Here is a 12,751-nt window from a genome sequence, read left to right as displayed (position 1 = left end):
ACGATAGTGACGACTATCCAGGACAATGACAGAATGAGACAACCAGGTCAATCTAAGGCGCATCGAGGGCAAGGTGTGAGTAGGTGGCCAAGCAATGTACAATGTAGCAGACAGGACTGGTGAACTCACCTAGCTCCCCCTATGCTTCCTCCAGCTGCATCGTCTCATGTGTTCCCCTACTGTGTGGTACTCTTGGCAATAATGAGTTATGCCGTTATACAAGTATCACTACCCCTGCAAAGCCATTATAATAGGGTTCTGTATCTGTTATAGCCTGAGCCACTTCAGTGCTTCAAGTGCCAGGCCCCCCTAATGGAAGCCGCCTTGCCGCGGTGGGGGGGCTTGAGGTCTCAATGATCTGGTGAGCCGGACCAGAGGGCTACCCATACTGGAGGGGTCACCAGTGAGGGATGAGACAAAAATGGCTTCCTGGTGCACCAAGGCCTATGAGAGGGGATGGTGCACCCACCCCTGGTTCATTCCATCTTGGACCAGGGAGAACTCTCCCACGTGTCTTTGCCGTGCGTGGCATCCCGTATTACCAGGAGACAGGAGTCCTGGAGGTTGAGCAATGCTGCACGCTGTGCCCTGCAGCTAGCAACACACCTCTTTGGTCCTTTATTCTGGCTAGACGGGTGGCTTGATCAAGGCCCGGTCAAGTCAATCGGCTGGTCAAATATGGCTAGGGTCAAGCAGGTACTATTTAGTCGGTAGCGCATAGGTCCCGCGACTGCCATCAGTACTGTAATAGTGGCTGCGTATATTTCCTCATTACCCCTGTGGCTGTTGGGAGATTTTGAGCCCCAACTATAGCTTCCCCTCGTTGGACTCCATGGTGGGTGGGGGGGTGAGGAAATGAAGAATTCCAATTTGTATGAGTACTACAAATTTACAAAGATCTAGCTCTCTCCCTGACGACCTATGCAATCCCCCGACCATTCCCTCTGGAACATCACGTATTGTCACTTTGGAACCTTTCCAGCTTCCAAAGGGCAAGAATGGGAATCGTAATGGTTCCCGGGCTCCCAAACCAGGTAAGAAGGGGAAAAGTCCTCCTCAATCCACTAAGGAAATCTTACCTGGTAAATATGAAAACATTTCATATAGTAAGTACCTAGTAGTGAAGACCATTGAAGGTGTATCAATCATGGATCTTGATATTTTCGAAGTACATCAAAAAATTGTTGAAGTATGTCAACGTGATCCTCGCATCACCCCACAGCGAGATGGTAGCCTAATAGTTGAGGTTTCATCACCAGACGAGAGTGACCGTCTGCGTGCGATATGCGACATTCCTGGGGCTAAAGTTTCATGTTCTCCTCACAAAACCCTCAATCAGTGTAAGGGAATTGTCTTTTCCCGAGACCTGATGAGGTATTCTGAGGAGAAACTGTTAGAGGAACTAGAGAATTTTAATGTAGTGGCAGTAAAACGTTTTAAGAAGAAAGTTGACGGTTTGGAACAGTCTACACCAGCTCTCCTTCTAACTTTTAATACGTTGGTCCTTCCAGAATCAGTTAAGTTGGCATGGTACCACCTCAAGGTAAAGCCATATGTGCCCAACCCTATGCGGTGCTTCCACTGCCAGGGTTATGGGCATGGAGCCAACTCTTGCCGTTTTAAGGAAAATGGACAACCAAGAATATGTGTTAAGTGTGGTACGACAGGTCATCAAGGAGATGACAACTGTCCAGGTCCAATATGCTGTTACCACTGCAAAGAAGCTCATGAAGCTTCTTCAAAGCAGTGTAAAAGGTACAAATTTGAGAAAGAAGTATTGATAATAAGGAGCAAGGAGAAAGTTAGTTTTCCAGTGGCAAAGCGACGTGCCCATGTGCTGTTTGGACAGCCAGGTAAATCCTTTGCTTTGGTTCTGGCTCATCCTCCTTCCCACCAACCCTTGCCTTCCAATGCTTCTTACACCACACACTCTGCCACTTCTTTTAAACCTCAGTCCCCAATTCCTGAAACTGCCTCTGGTGAATTCCACCAGAAATGGAGTAGGAGTGAGGGGTCTATTGAAGAGACTCCTCCTCCCAAAGTAAGGTCTTTGGAGCCATCAGGTGAGGCTCCAGAGGCCTCAATGGTGACAGCCCCAGCTGCCACCATATCCACAGGGGCCTCTGCTGCTAGGCAGAATGCCCCTGAAGCAAAGGCTCGGGTTTGTCCTTTGCCCAGGCAAAGGAATCCTGAGTCTGTTCAAAAGACTCATTTCAAGGTGGGGTCTTTGGAGCCGTCAGGAAGGGCTCCAGGGGTCTCAACGGTGACAGCTCCAGCTGCCACCACATCCACAGGGGCCTCTGCTGCTAGGCAGAATGCCCCTGAAGCAAAGGCTCAGGTCCGTTCTTTGTCCAGGCAAAGAAATCCTGAGCCTGTCAAAAGGAAGCCTGTGGAAACTAGTTCCACGGGTAAACAACCCCTCAAAAGACTCTCCCAAGGTCCTGGAAAGGGACAACCTAAAGGTGTAGGGCAAACCTTGACCACAGGTGCTGCCAAACACCTTATGAAAAAATAGTTTAAAGAACTGGATACCCTAATCCAATGGAACTGTCAGGGAATTCATGTAAAATGGGAAGAACTGCAACATCTGATAGCTTCATGTAACCGAGTTTGTGTATGCCTACAAGAGATTATGACCAGGGAAAATCATCCGATTTCCCTGAGAGGATTCCAAATTCAAGCCCATTATGGGACTTTTGACAATGGATCTCATGGAGGAGTAGCAGTAATGGTACGTCAAGATATTCCCTTCCAGCCCATCCACCTGCAGACAACACTGCAGGTGAAGGCTGTGAGAATAGGCTTGACACGACCTTACACTGTTGCATCTATCTACCTTCCTCCACATAATCTCAACATAAATGATTTGGAAGATCTACTTGGGCAGTTGCCACATCCATTTCTACTCTTGGGAGATTTCAATGGTAGGCATCACCTCTAGGGAGACACTTTGTGCAACCCTCGAGGAAGGGCATTGGAGTCCTTGCTCTTAAGAGTAGATGCAGTTTTATTGAACAGTGACACTCCCACACATTTCCAAATTCAAACTGGGACATTCTCCAATATAGACCTGTCAATTGTCTCACCTGATTCACAGATGAATTTCACTTGGCAGGTTATGGAAGACTTACATGGAAGCGACCACTTTCCAATACTTTTGGAGGAGGTGAATGGTATTCCAGCCAATGGAGTGCAGAGATGGCGACTTGAACATGCGGACTGGAATCTTTTTAGATCAACTGCAGTATTGCATGGATCTGTGAATGATTTCCAGTGTGTTCAAGATGCTGTTAATCACTTCACATCACGAATTCACCTTGCAGCAGAAGCATCCATTCCCAAAAGTAGTGGGCATTACCGTCGACCTCCAGTACCATGGTGGTCTTATGAATGCCAACAAGCTGTCAGAGGAACAAAAGCTGCATTAAGGCAGTTGAAACTACGCCCCAGTGATGTAACCTTGATCCATTACAAAAAGACCCGAGCCAAGGCCAGGCGAGTGCTAAAGGAGGCCAGACGGACGTCATGGAGACAGTATGTCTCCTTGATTAACTCTGGGACCCCCTTAGCATGGGTATGGGGCAAGGTGCGTAAGATCGCTGGAAAGATCACATCACTGTCACCACCTGCTTTGAAGATTGATGGCATAATCATCACAGATAAAAAAGATGTTGCTAATGAGCTAGCTAAATCCATGGCAGAGATCTCCTCTGGAGCATCTTACACTGCCCGATTCTCCACTCTTCGGGCTGAACAGGAACGACATCCAGTGTCGTTCTTCAGTAGGACTGCAGCAGAACTTCCATACAACTTGCCATTTTTGAGCAAGGAGATGGAACCTGCTTTGCAGCTCTGCCGTAAGACTGCCCCAGGAAGTGACGATATTCCATACCAAATGATATCTCACTTACCAGAGAGATCCCAGAAGTTCTTGTTGGACTTATTCAATAGGATATATAGGGAGGGTACAGTGCCATCCACATGGAAAGAGTCTATAATCATTCCTGTCCCTAAACCTGGCAAGGATGCTTCCACACCAGGAAATTACAGACCAATTTCCCTCACCAGCTGCATCTGCAAGCTGATGGAGAAAATGGTAAACTTCAGGTTGACATGGATGCTAGAAAAGGAAAACGTGCTGACTCCATATCAATATGGGTTTAGAAGATTGAGATCGACCACAGATGCACTTGTAAGGATGGAAACTGCTATACAGAATTCCTTCGCACAGCGACGTCACATGATAGCAGTCTTCTTTGACCTTGAAAAGGCTTATGATACTACTTGGAAGCATGGCATACTCAGGAAGTTGTATGACATTGGTTTAAGAGGAGCATTACCTACCTTCATACAAAGCTTCCTTGCTAACAGGAATTTAGAGTTCGGGGGAAACAGTTTCTCTAATCTGGAAGATCAGCTGGAAGGGGTCCCACAAGGGAGTGTCTTAAGTGTGACCCTGTTTGCCATTGCTATAAATGACATTGTAAAGGTTGTTCCAAGTTCTGTCTCATGTAATCTGTATGTGGATGACTTTACACTGTACTGCTCAGGAGGAAGCTTACAGGATGTGCAAGGACACATGCAGGCTGCAATAAATCAGGTTGTACAGTGGACAACATATCATGGGTTCAAATTTTCCCCAAGCAAGACCATGGCTATACATTTCCACAAACGAGGAAAATTCCATCCTTCCCTCTATTTAGGAGCAAACCCACTGCAATTTGTCCAAGAGGTGAAGTACTTGGGTCTAATTTTTGACTCAAGGCTTACATGGGTGCCTCACATCAAAACAGTTGAAAGTAAAGGCTACAAAAGCACTTAGTATTTTGCGGGTTCTTTCACATCTATCTTGGGGTGCAGACCGCACAACGCTTCTACGGCTTTACCGAGCGCTTATTCGTAGTAAGCTTGATTATGGATGTGAAGCTTATTCATCTGCAACTCCCACTGTTCTACGGATGTTAGACTCGGTTCATAATGAAGCTCTCAGAATCTGTACTGGGGCTTTCAGGTCTTCATCTGTGGAGTCCCTGTATGCTGAGAGTGGAGAACCACCTCTTTCATTACACCGAGAATACATGAACCTGATTTACTACACGAGACCACAAAGGATTCCAGGATCTCCTACATCCAGATTGGTTTTCAACCCCCTTAAAGATAGCCGATCCTATGGTGAGAGAATGAGGAATCTTGTGGAAGATCTTAATTTAAATCTCTCTAAGGTTCTGGCTGTTGGAATTCCCCAATTTCCGCCTTGGACTAATCAAGTCGAACTGGATTTAGTCGGAATTGGGAAAGGGGAGAGATCCGAAGCAGAAGTCCGAGAGAAATTTCTTCAGCACATTTCTAAATACCGGGGATCAGATGCAATTTATACAGATGGTTCGAAATCTGAAAATGGCGTGGGTTTTGCAGCAGTGAGCAGAAGGAAGACTGCATCTGGCAGTCTTTCTCTAGCAGCCTCGATCTTCACTGCAGAGTTACATGCCATCCTTACAGCAGTTAAGATGACTAGAGATCTTACGAACCATTCTGTTGTGATATACTGTGACTCTCGTAGTGCCTTACAAGCAATCAAGAGCTTAAACTCATCACATCCAATAGTGAGGGAGGTTCAAGATTGGCTTGCACTGATGTCAACACGTAAAAAGATAACTCTTATGTTGGGTGCCAGCGCATGTTGGTATCAGTGGGAATGAGCGAGCTGATCAGAAGGCCAAGGCAGCTGCCGCTCAGCCTTGTGATGCTCGTTTTCCTCTCCCACACACCGACCTGAAACCCAGCATCAGAAGTTGTCTTCGTGATAAATGGAGGGAACAATGGAGGCATACCTCCAGAAACAAACTGCGAGACATTAGAGATGACCTTGGCAGTTGGGCGACTAGCATCCATCCCAACCGAAAAGTAGAAGTTGTATTAACAAGAATAAGAATTGGGCACACAAGACTGACTCATGGGGCCAATGATGGCTAAAAATGAAGCACTTTGTGAAGGATGCCAAGAGCCATTAACGATCGCACATGTAGTGGAAAGATGTGCAACATTCTCAGACCAAAGACGTATGTACTTGTCTCCCCCATATACACTGAAAAATGTATTGGGGGAAGATTGTGACATAGAGGGTCTTATTAATTTCCTTAGGGAGACTAATATTTTCAATAAAATTTAATTATGCATAATGTTTATGCAATAGTTTTATGCACTTAGAGCATAATATTTATGCTTTGATTTTTAATCTATTTATTGTTATTTGTAAGATATTTATTGATAGATTTTTAAAGTTTTAAACATTTTAATATTTCTAGTTAACAAGGTATTCGCCGCTAATGACCTTAGCTGTTGACACGGCAGATAATTTTAAATAATCAATCAATCAATCAAGTGCCAGGCTAGCTGCAAGGCCAAACCTAAATGTGGTGTTTGTAGCAAGGCACCGAAGTGTGCCTTAAGGCACACGAAGGACAGCCAAATGCCCCAACTGTGCCAAGAGGCACCATGCCTGGAGCCTGGCTTGCTCTGCCAGGAAAGAGGCGGCCCTCAGATGACAAGAGGTTGCTAAAAAACGACTAGACTTTGTTCCTGCTCCAAAACAAGAGGGAAAATGCACCTCACCCCCCTAAAAGGAGGGAAGCTCCTCTCCAGCCGACACCGAATATCTCCAATAAAATGGAGTTTCCGGCTATTGTAAATATGCAGAAAAAGCACCGGAGGAATAAAGGTTCAAAAACCACCATAAAAGCCTCTCCAAGAGACGATAATCTCCTCTTTGGTGAGGAAGATATCACTCTCCTGCTGACTGCTGTATTCACTGCAGTAGCAACAGCTTTGGGAAGGTCGAGTGAGGAGGCAGAGAAAGCAGTCACAGTTGCCTTGATGACAATGACTGAGACTGTTGCAGTCCTGAAAGGGAGGAAGCTGGATAGAGCCGAACCAGCCCCACCCTCACTCAGGTCGAGACCCTTACCTACACCAACCTTGGCCATGCAGGCAGAGCCAAACCAGGATGAATCTGTGCAGTCAATACCAGAACAGGCTGACCTTACCCATGTACAGCCGGCAAAGAAAAAAGACACAAAGTCTGACAAGAGAAAAACCAAGCTTAACAAAAGTCAGAGCTACTAAAGGATCTCCACCTCCCAGTGGACCCATGGATAACCTAACAAACAGCCCAAAAACAGATGAAGATCCCTTAACCAGCGACGACTTTACAATGGAGTTGTTAGACTCCGATATATCAGACTCTGAATCCGAAAATAAAAACGTCTCATATGTAACTAACACCAAGTTACATCATGACACACAACAAATACATAGCTACTAGTGTACAAATATTGCATCCAGCCACTGAATATATATGGAGGAAGAGGGAGATCTTTACAGGTCTACATTCCATCCACGACTGACCTCTGATTAGCGTCGACCCCCAGGCTTACTACAAGTGACGTCGTGCGCGAGATGGACGAATTTGAGCTCAGTGTCAAGACCTTACGCATAAACCTTGGCGGTACTACCATCTCCGGTCAACAAACACGAAGTATTGTTCAATGAATAATTGATCAGTTTCTCTCGTTTTTAGAGATTTATATTGTTTAAAATACTACATTTTCAACGTGTTCGTGATTGTCTATCAAACTGATAATTAATTCCTCGTGATTTCGCATAGATTTTTTTTCACGAATTTCTATGTACTTCACTCTCTTTTTGTATGAGATTCATTAATTTACTGTTAAAAATTCATTCATTTTTATTCTTTCAGTTCGTTTTAATTCGTTTACTAATTTCGTTAACCTTACGGTTAACCTACTTTCGTTCATAGCACACCTCTTCTCCCTGACCTGACCTCATACATATGGAAAGAAATATGAGTAGACAAGCTCGCATTTTCCCGTAATTTGGTTGTTTATTGTAGGAAAATAGGGATAACATTGCTCAATGTTTACACATCTTATTGATGTTTGGATGAAGCGTGTAACGCGACTTTTGTATGAATTAAGTGTCTAAATATAGCATTAACATCCTCCCCTTATCAAAGTGCACAGGGGTGTCAGATTTAAATCGGGGTTGTGTAAATCGCCAGTAAATCTTCGCTCCGACGTACTAGGTATAAAGTAAAACTGAAGTTATTAATTTCGATCGGCAACTTTTATTCTAGTTGGTGTGAGCCTGTATTTACACCCGTTCATAAAGGACTAGGGGTTTAGGCTAGACTCGTTATTCTCTTACTAAACAAGCCTTTCTCACCCTCACGGAAGTCGATGCATGTTCTGGGTAAAATCCTAGTCGATCGTGTGATTTCAAGATAGATACCCATAAGGGCACTGTTACATAACAGATACGTAGAATAGAGTAGGTTAATTATGGATCATGGATTGCGCGGTATATATCTCAACTGAAAAGCTTTGTGTTGTCAGATGTTTGCAAAGAAAAATTATTTTGTCACCTTTCAATACATGTTGAGCTCAGTGTAGTAGTTCCTTAATTTTGTATTAATATTATTGCTAATATCTCAGTATTGTTAAAATAAACGTCAATCTTCGTGTTTTTGATTCATTCTTTGTGAGTACACATCATATTCACTCACACTCGCACATTCACTCATTACTCATTCACTCATCCATGAAGAACAAAAGGCACTGAAACCTTTCATTGATTGGATGTGTTGTGGTAGGTGCAGGCGCAAAGATCAATGATGTAATTACAGTAAATCTGCAGTTATGATACACATTAGCCCGCAAACATTATCTCTTTCGAAAGCGATTTTGCCTGTCGGGATAAGTGAACAACATGAAACACATTACTTCTTATTTCTTATTTTACATAATTTTCTTTCTCCGTGTGATGACTCATATCTATCAGAGATGGTGTGTAGCTCAAGCAGGTCCTTGCAGACTACTTACCTCTCCCTTCTCTATTTTCCTCTAATTCTTTGTGGAAAAGACAGAAGTAATAAAAAGAAAAGAAAAGATTGAATATCAGAACTATAACTACAAAATGCAAATATCTCTAAAAAAAAAGTTAATGGGCAATTAACATCTCCTCTCTATTGCTTTTTTTTTCTTAAAACATACCAGCTGGACCAAGAATATCCGACAAGGCACCCAAGTGAGAACTAGGTGCAGATACAGTCACTTTAGTATGTCGTACCCCATACTGTACTGGACATGATGTACCCCCACTAGTCACAGGAGCTCAGACTAGGATAGTTCCCCCTCTTAACAGCAGCTGCATCTGTATCTGGCAGCTATCTGTGCGGATCTCATCCCTGGAACATTTTTTAAACTCTATTCTTGTATCTTTTACTTTCTGAATTTTCGTTCATGACCTCCAATTTATTTGCAATTGCTTTTAACAGATGAATAAGTTTCACTTTTATTTTAACTTATTTAATACATTTTTTTACGACAAAACACACGCCAAACCCTTCCTTGGGTTGTTTGTTCCTCTGTCAGTGTGGTTCACGAGCAACCGGCTTCACTGGACGCCTCCTTCGCGTTTTCTTTGCTTTGAGTCTAAGAGGAGAGAGAGAGAGGAGAGAGAGAGAGAGAGAGAGAGAGAGAGAGGAGAGAGAGAGAGAGAGAGAGAGAGAGGGGAGAGAGAGAGAGAGAGAGAGGTAAGTATATTTTCATTATTTACAAGAGGCCAGTTAGGATATCTTATATGTATTGTAATTTTGAGAATACACAGACTGCGTGATCTCGGGTTTTCTTGAATGTTTTGGTTTCGTTTTACCCTTGATTTTGTTTTACTTTTAATTTATTTCATTTTTTTATTACTTTTTACCGAAAGAAATAAAGACACCATAGAAAACAAAATGAATATAAAAGAAAAAGGGAAATAAGTTTAAATAAACAGATAATGTGACAATGGAATAAAGTGATTATGACACTATAATTTTCAATTTGATTTGGGTTGTCCTTGCTACCAAATCTGTTAAAACGGCCACCCTGTTCGAAGATCATACTCTGCAAGACCTGCGTTGTAATCTTATTGCATAGTAGAGGTACACTACAATACAACAGAAGGCACCGCCTACCGGGGCGCTCATAGATCCAGAGAAGGACCAGTGTAGGTACCAATTGCCCAGGATACTGCGGCCCACAAATCCAGATGAATGCTACGAGAACGCAGCCGAAAAGGACCTGGACGTGAACTGTTAGACTTTGACGAGGACTACGTGGAAGTTTGGAGGACCTGGACGAAACCTTCGAGGACGGAAAATGTTAGCAAGGACCAGAAAGAAGCCGACAAGGAGGGGCAACCACGAGGATGATTCAAGGACAATTCACACAAGACGACGAGACGACATCGTAACGCACCCTATAGGTTAGATAAAATTTCGCATGATAATGTGAGCTAAAATAAGATAGACTCCGCTTTTCTTATGGAATTAGTGATTACCAAAAATCCTGTAATCAACTAACGTGTATTTTAGGTGTCTGTAATTACTGATGTGGTTTGTATTCATCCTCCATAACCCACATTTAGACATCTGTTAATGCAAATAAAACAGTTTATCAATGATTTGTGTGCATATCCTGGATCCTGTGATTTTCACTCCACGTGGGAGGAAGGCTTGAAATGAGCTTTGCAAAGTAATTACTGCCTTTTTTGTCGCCTGATGCCAATACTTCCACAATCAATGAAAATGTTGCAATTATAGACCAATGCTGCCACTAGTATTTACGAATAACATTTTTAGTATTTTATTCTTACTACTTCTAATACTGCTTTTATTACCAGTGTTGTAACATTTTTAACCACCAGTTTTAATTAATAATGATACTGACGTTAATTCAGTCCACAAACCCTCTTGATATCAAAGAAGCTATTAAAAGGAGGAGGGACGACTGTATTTGCATAATAAGATTACCTGTGAGCAAAAATACTGGTAGGAAATCCCGTGAGGTGGGAGAAATGTCCAGGATTGAAACTGAATTTGTAATCCACGCTTTAACTGGTCACGCAACTGCGTTTAGGATAAGCTCATAAAGGGTGGAGTTGAAAATGATACACATTTAGAAGTAAATATATCAGCAGAAGATACTTTCATATTGAACATATGTATAATTATATCATCACACACACACACACACACACACACACACACACACACACACACACACACACACACACACACACACACACACACACACACATGTATATAGTGTGTGTGTTTATCTGTATGTAAGTATCTACATATGGGTTGCAGTGAATTCTATGGATAATGAAGGTCATGAACAACAAATGAAGCAAATGAAATGCCTATAGAAGAATATTCTATAAAAAAAGTAATGGAGTCCTGTGAATTTGTTAAGAACAAAGATACCAATGAGTGCAGAGAAGCTGTAGACGAATTAACATAGTGAACAAATTACGAAACCCCTTTAAGAGGATTTTGAGAGAGAGAGAGAGAGAGAGAAAGAGAGAGAGAGACAGGCAAACAATCAGACAGACAGACAGCCATACAGACAGACAGAAGAATAAACAAGTAGACGGATAGATACATAGATAGGTAAAGATATATATATAAAGAGAAAGTAGAACAGACCGTTATACAGAGATAAATAGACACCCAGAATATAGATAGACAGATAGATAATCAGAGGTAGATTGACTGAGAGAGAGAGAGTATTGATTACCACGATGTACGAAGTTTTATAATTTCACGTGTGAAAAGTACAGGTAGCAATAACAATGTTAATAATCAGTTGTAATGAAAATGGTTATCTGGCATTTCGACTCCGGTAGTGTGATTATTCGAGTTGATTAACATTCTTTACAGGGTTCATTGTAATTATTATTATTATTATTGTTATTATTATTATTATTATTATTATTATTATTATTATTATTATTATTATTATTATTATTATTATTACTATTATTATTAAATAAATAACAATCCTCCCTGACCAGGACTCGAACCTAGGTCACTCCGGGTATGAAACCGGAGGCCAGTGCTAAACCAACCGTGCCACACGACCCACTAAAAGGAGTGTGGCAACTAGGATCTTACTAGCTCCATAGACATTACCTATCTACTCATACTTGAGTAATGATAGCGAAGTTATCGATATCAATGCGGCATTGCATTATTCCATCTTTCATAAATATACCTCGGTACATCTGACTTAGGATTTGAATTGCTAAATCAATTTCCACCGAGTGCCCACGGGGAGTGAGCGTAAAACTTCGCTATCATTACTCAAGTATGAGTAGATAGGTAATGTCTATGGAGCTAGTAAGATCCTAGTTGCACACTCCTTTTAGTGGGTCGTGTGGCACGGTTGGTTTAGCACTGGCCTCCGGTTTCATACCCGGAGTGACCTAGGTTCGAGTCCTGGTCAGGGAGGATTGTTATTTATCGATATCAATGCGGCATTGCATTATTCCATCTTTCACTATTATTTATTATTATTACTATTATCATTATTATCATTTTATTCTGTTACGCTGCATGAAGGAAATACCCGTTTATAAATGTCTGTCTACATCCATACACTGTTTACTTTATTCAGATCAGTGAAGAACATTACAAGAAGCCTACGGTTGGGGAAATTCATTTCTCAGACATTTATATTGTTACCAAAAATTGATATCGATTTAATATATTTACTCTATCTGTCTTGCATGCATGTATGCAAGTATGTAAGTATGTGTGTGTGTGGGGGGGGATGGTTTGCAGGTAGGTGTTGGACAGGATGTTCCTCCTCTTTGCTTAATGGTCACCAATGAACATCTATTACATAGT

Source organism: Penaeus monodon, chromosome 37, assembly GCF_015228065.2.
Source record: "Penaeus monodon isolate SGIC_2016 chromosome 37, NSTDA_Pmon_1, whole genome shotgun sequence".
Classification (NCBI taxonomy): Eukaryota; Metazoa; Arthropoda; class Malacostraca; order Decapoda; family Penaeidae; genus Penaeus; species Penaeus monodon.
Note: the sequence above shows the minus strand (reverse complement) of the source record.